Genomic DNA, 5,815 nt, shown 5'->3' with positions numbered 1-5,815 from the left:
AGAATTTTTCCTTCCCTCCCATTCCTTCATTCGTCTGTCCATTCCGTCCTCCCTTCCTTCTCTATTTTGTAGAAAGTAACAAAGGTGCTTAGGAGAAATATGTTTGAGTAAAAGAGTACATTTTATTTAGGAAATGCAGTGGAGTAAAAGTGACAGATGACAGAAATATAAAAACTCAAGAACGTATCCTCCCAAAACATAACATAACACTTAAGTACTGTAACACCACTGGGTAAGGGTAAAGAAAACACATCTGCCTACATGTGGACACCCAGAGAGTGCCTGAGCACACACATGTGTTTCATCTCTGCACAAGTAGAGTTCAAATGCATGCACGGGCCCACGCACGCTACTCAACCATGCATGAGACTGTTTGCACTGATGAGTTATACATAGTAATGTTTAAGTGACAAGTCATATGTTAGGGAAGTATTGAGCATACGACTAGTTAATGAGACTTGGATTATACTGCATGAGTTGTGTAAGAGTAATGGATGTTTTATATAGTTTTGCTGTTGTCAAAATGCAGTCCGGTCCCCATTTACATGTATTTCAATTCTTGAGGAATGTTCACCTTTTTTGGATTCTCTGTTCACCATGGATTCATGCAATAAAAACAAAGTTTTCTTCATGATTTGAAGGTAACACACAGTGAGTAATTGTCATACAAATGGTTGCTGTGTGGGTGAAGTATTCATTTAACCCACACTTGATGCGCACTTTTTCTAATACAGCCTCAAAGCAGCTTTCAGAACTAAGTGTGTCTCACAATTTACCACCATCTACTGCCCCACGCCAGTCAAGCTGTTTCTTGGCAGAATTGGGGCTAGTTTTTGGACTAACAATAATCAGCGGACATGAATATGTTATTTGATGATATGCTGGATTCAGTAAAGTTATGGCAGAACTAGGGTTGCACGATAGTATCGCCCGATATTGGCTTTAAAAAGAAAATTACGTAATCAGCTAACATGCTGATAATATGGGTGTGTCATCGGTGTCGGCTTCAAAATGAACTATCAGCATTGGCCAACATGATTTTTTGTATTTTGCACAATAAATAAATATTACATACATTGAAAAGTATTATATTTCATGCCTCCATCTGCTGGTGGGCCATCACAATAAGACTATGCATGCAGAATATGATGTCAATGCCACTACAGAATGGACTTGATGATCACTAAAAGTAGGTTGGGAAGAAAGTGGATATATCGCTATTGGTATTGGTCCCCGGTCAAATGAGTTGATACATATCAGCATATCGGATATCGGCACAAAATCCAATATTGCGCATCCCTAGGCAGAACATCTGCAGATGGTTATCGTATAATACTAACAATCTGTTCCCTTTGATGGGACTAATAAGCATAAAGTCGCTTATCTAACACTGTCAAGATGAATATTGAATATTATACCATTTCATCCAATATTTAGAGAAAAATGTTCCACTATTGAAAATATTTGTCTTATCACAAAGAAGCCACTGGAAATAATCTGCTTTGTATTTTTTATATATATACTGGATGTGCTTCAAAAGAACTCAGTTTATTCATTTTATTAGTCCTCAGCTCCTGTAACTGAAATACTATGTGGTTAATCATACATATTTGTTCCAACAATTCACCTGAGCACAACTGTGCAGTGCACAGTGGCCTATTTGTATGAGCGATGGGATGTCTCCAATTAATCAAGTGTATCCAAATGAGCTCTGATAAACTTCCAAACACTAATTGTAAGTACAAGAAATATGTCACACAAGTAGGCACATGAAGAAGGAAGAGGAGTAGGAGGGGGAGATACCACTTTTCGCCTTTGACAGTATCACCCCCTGATCCATTTCAGTCTCCATGAGGCAAAGTTTGCTTTTCTTTTTGTAAAGGTATGAACTACAGAATAAGGGCTTTGTTTCAGGACAGCATGGTCTCTGTTCCTGCAACACCATTTCATTGGAGTGATTTTGTTAGTGACATTGACCTGAGGAAAGTTTTGTCCTTACCACAGAAGTTTCTCCTATTAGATAAGGTAAAAGAAGTGTCATTTGAAGTGATCCACAGATTTTATCCAGCAAAATATTTTTTGAAGGAGTCAAAAGGTGACATTGATATAAACTGCTCTTTTTGTGAATTATATCCTGAAATGTTCTCCCCTTTATTTTGGTCCTGTGCTTTTGTATACGCAACTCAGAATCCTGACACATACAGAAATACTCTGACAATACAGCTATTGTGGGTTGTATCAGGAGCGATCAGGAGTGGGAGTACAGGGACCTTGTGGATGCCTTCAGGGGCTGGTGCAGTAAGTGCTGTCTCCACCTGAACACAGCCAAAACCAAGGAGATAGTGGTGGATTTCAGAAGAAAGAGGTCACCACATCAACCAGTCTCCATACAGGGGGAAGACATTGTGTTGGTGCACACCTACAAATATCTGGGGGTCCTCTTGGGTGAGAAGTTGGACTGGTTTTCTAACACCGACGCCCTCTACAGGAAGGGGCAGAGCCACCTGTTCTTCCTGCGGACACTGAGGTCCTTTGATGTGTGTGTGGAGATGTTGACCATGTTCTATCACACGGTGGTGGCTAGTGCAGTCTTATATACTACAGTGTGTTGGGGAAGCAGCTTGACTGCCAAAAACACCAAGTGTTTGGACAGGCTGGTTTAAAAAGCTGGCTCAGTGCTCGGCAGGAGACTGGACCCAAGATGGGCACACTGAACAAACTGAAAGCTATAATGGACAACAGCAGACACCCTCTCCACAGCCTCCTGGAGCGACAGAGGAGCAGCAGCAGCAGTCGGCTCATCTCACTGCATTGCAGAACAGAGCGTTTTAGGAGATCCTTCGTCCCCACAGCAATAATACTGTTTAACACCGCCTGAATCCAGTCACACACACACACACACACACACACACACACACACACACACACACACACACACACACACACACACACACACACACACACAAATATTACATTAACCACAACTGGACTGGACTGTGGAATGGAATTTATTTTAATTTTAATTTGATTTTCAATTTCTTTTTGTGCACTTATTTTAAGTTATTTTATTTAATACCACTGTATTGTTGTTGATAAGGGGAACTGTGTTGGTTGTTTTTTATGAGCTGCTGGACAGGTGAATTTCCCTTTCAGGAATGAATAAAGTTCTTTCTATTCTATTCTATCCTGTGGAAAGATATTGCTAAATCATAACATATAATTTATGTTACATTTGTTTTACTTTTGTTGTCCTTTCAGTTTGATACTGACTTTTGTTTTCTTAATGTTCCATTTGAATTTGTATTATTCTGTTCAGATATGTTTCAGCTCACACTGTATCTTAAAAGCTCAAAATAAAGTTTATTAATCTTTTTTTTTAAAAAAGAGGAGATGGTGGTGGTGTAGGTGCTGGTTTGGCCACTGGGTGTCATGTTGAGTTCAAACTGACGGTGACGCAACCTTCTGCAGAGCAGAGGAAGAGACGGCAGATACCGCACCTTCGACCAAGGTAAGTGAACAAAGACCAACTGTAAAAATACTGAATGAAAGGACAAGTGGAAACAATGTAGAACGTTTTCTTAAGTTAAGTCTCTTACTAACTGAATTGTAAACGCTCTTTGTTATGTTATGTTGTATTTGAAAAAAACAAACGACTCAATCTGTGGTAACAGATAAGTGGCTAACACATACTAGCTAACTTTCCTTAGCTATTCGCTTTGGATAACTTCAAGTAGTCAAGTTCGTGAAAATGGAAATCAAGGTTTTCTGGTTAACGCTTTCAAAATAAAACTCAAAATAACAAGTATAGGATGAATTAGTCTTCCAAATAAACGTGACTGTTTTATTTTGAAGAAATTTTCCGCTATTATTCATACTTCCTCTGCATGACTTGACGAAGCCAGGAACTTTAATAGCTAACTAACGTTAGCTAGCTAACAAACGTTAGCAGGTTAAAGCATTTGTTTATGAGACTATGGGTTAACGAAAACTATGTGAGCTTAGAATTTTAAATTCTAACTCAATCAAGGCAACGCTAAAGCGCGTTAAGTATTGAGTCAAGTTGCTCTATAGTTTTACTCTTTCGTATATGGCACGTATGGCTGCGTTGCAACAGAAAGTAACAACTTTGGTAACGTTAGCTAGCTGCATGTTGTTGACACTGGCCAGGTCAATCTGTAACTAACGTTAGATCAATAAGCCGACAGTCTTTATCACCCCCATTTTGTAAATATAATCCATCACTGCCCGGCGTGTGTGTTAATGAAAGACGACACGTTTAGCTCTCGGTTAATTTCTGTGCAAACAAGGCGACATTACACGAAACGCCAACTACATTATCATCGGTAGGTTCTGCAGTTACGCCCAACGTTACCCGTTAGCTTCTTCCCGAATTCCAATAACTGCCTTTTAACAAAAAGGAACTATTACAGTATAGTTACCGTCCATTCCCAGGCTGTTTATAGGCCAGTTATGACTGGGGCTGTGGGCTGTTTTGAACCGTTTTGTGCCGCACCAAACACAGTTTGACAATTAAAAGGTTTCTTGAAGGATTATATGCACAATTAAAATGCTTCTTGAAGTAAGCATTATGTAAAATTGGCTGCATTTATTCAGTATCCTCCTCTGTCTAAATAAGCACTTAAAACTCTTTGCATGGTGAGCCTATTGTAGGTTTGGTGAGCCAGTCCTTTGAATTACATCCCAAACAGACGCTTCTTGCTTACTAAAGCATAGTAATGTCTGACACCTTGATGGGAAAGTTTTATCCATCTAATGAACATATTGTTAAAAGACTTAAAAGAGACATTGATGTGAAATGCACTTTCTGTTCTGTAAATATTGAAACTATTACTCATTTATTTTGGCACCGCCCCATTGTCAAAAGCCCCTGGAGTGATATTTGTAATTTTATTGCTAACAATACTGAAAAAAATTAAGCTGTTTGGACTCTTTGACTTTAACAGAAATACGGCAAAACCCAATGAAACATTTATCATTAATCTCATCATACTTTTGGCAAGATTTCACATTCACAAATGTAAGTTTACACATAGAAAACCTTCTTTTGTTGCTTTCTACAGTGAGGTCAAGCAGTACATCGATTCCATTAAATTTTCCCTTAATCAAAAGGCAATCAAAACCATTAATATTTGTGATCATTTTAATATTTTCTTGTAAACTCTTATCCCCCTTGGCATATGTGATATATGACATATATGTGTAATGTTGAAGATTTGCATTCTGTAAACTTCTTATGTGTTAAATAAAGTTTTGGAAAAAATAAAAATAAAAAACCTTGATGGAAAAGTCAGTATAGCAAACTTACAAGGTTGGACCTGTAACATTTCCCCAACACTTCAACACTTCAAGTCTAAAATGAATGCTATCAGTTAAAAATAAAGTGAAGTTCAGTGGACTTATTATTACAGTGTCCTAAAACTTTCATATTAGTCATGTAAGTATTGTATTAAAACAAATTTGAAAAAATCTGAACCTAATTTTTTAAACAGAGAGAGAGTAACTGCACATCTTACTCCAAATCAGTTTAATGAGCCAGGAAACCATGCTGCATCAATGAAATCGGATCAACTTTCTACCTCACTATACAGTATCTCACATAAGTGAGTACACCCCTCCCATTTTTGCAAATATTTCATTATATCTTTTCATTGGACAACACTATAGAAATGACACTTTGATATAACTTAAAGTAGTCAGTGTACAGCTTGTATAGTAGTATAGATTTACCTTCCTCTGAAAATTACTCAAAACACAGCCATCAATGTCTAAACAGCTGGCAACATAAGTGAGTACA

At 37.9% G+C, this 5,815-nt stretch overlaps 1 protein-coding gene across 2 annotated transcripts in view; it reads left to right on the top strand.

The window, feature by feature from the left end:
- Positions 1 to 3,458: 3,458 nt before the first annotated feature.
- Positions 3,459 to 5,815, top strand: part of stk38a (serine/threonine kinase 38a) — a 33,378-nt gene continuing 31,021 nt past the window's right edge. For both annotated transcript variants that reach the window (XM_050064666.1, XM_050064665.1), the window contains exon 1: positions 3,459 to 3,508. The gene's annotated coding sequence lies outside the window, so the exon portion shown is untranslated. The remainder of the gene's footprint in view (positions 3,509 to 5,815) is intronic.

The sequence above is a fragment of the Epinephelus moara genome, chromosome 16, assembly GCF_006386435.1.
Source record: "Epinephelus moara isolate mb chromosome 16, YSFRI_EMoa_1.0, whole genome shotgun sequence".
Taxonomy (NCBI): domain Eukaryota; kingdom Metazoa; phylum Chordata; class Actinopteri; order Perciformes; family Serranidae; genus Epinephelus; species Epinephelus moara.
The sequence above is the reverse complement of the archived record's forward strand: the minus strand, read 5'-3'. Positions and strand labels throughout refer to the sequence as shown.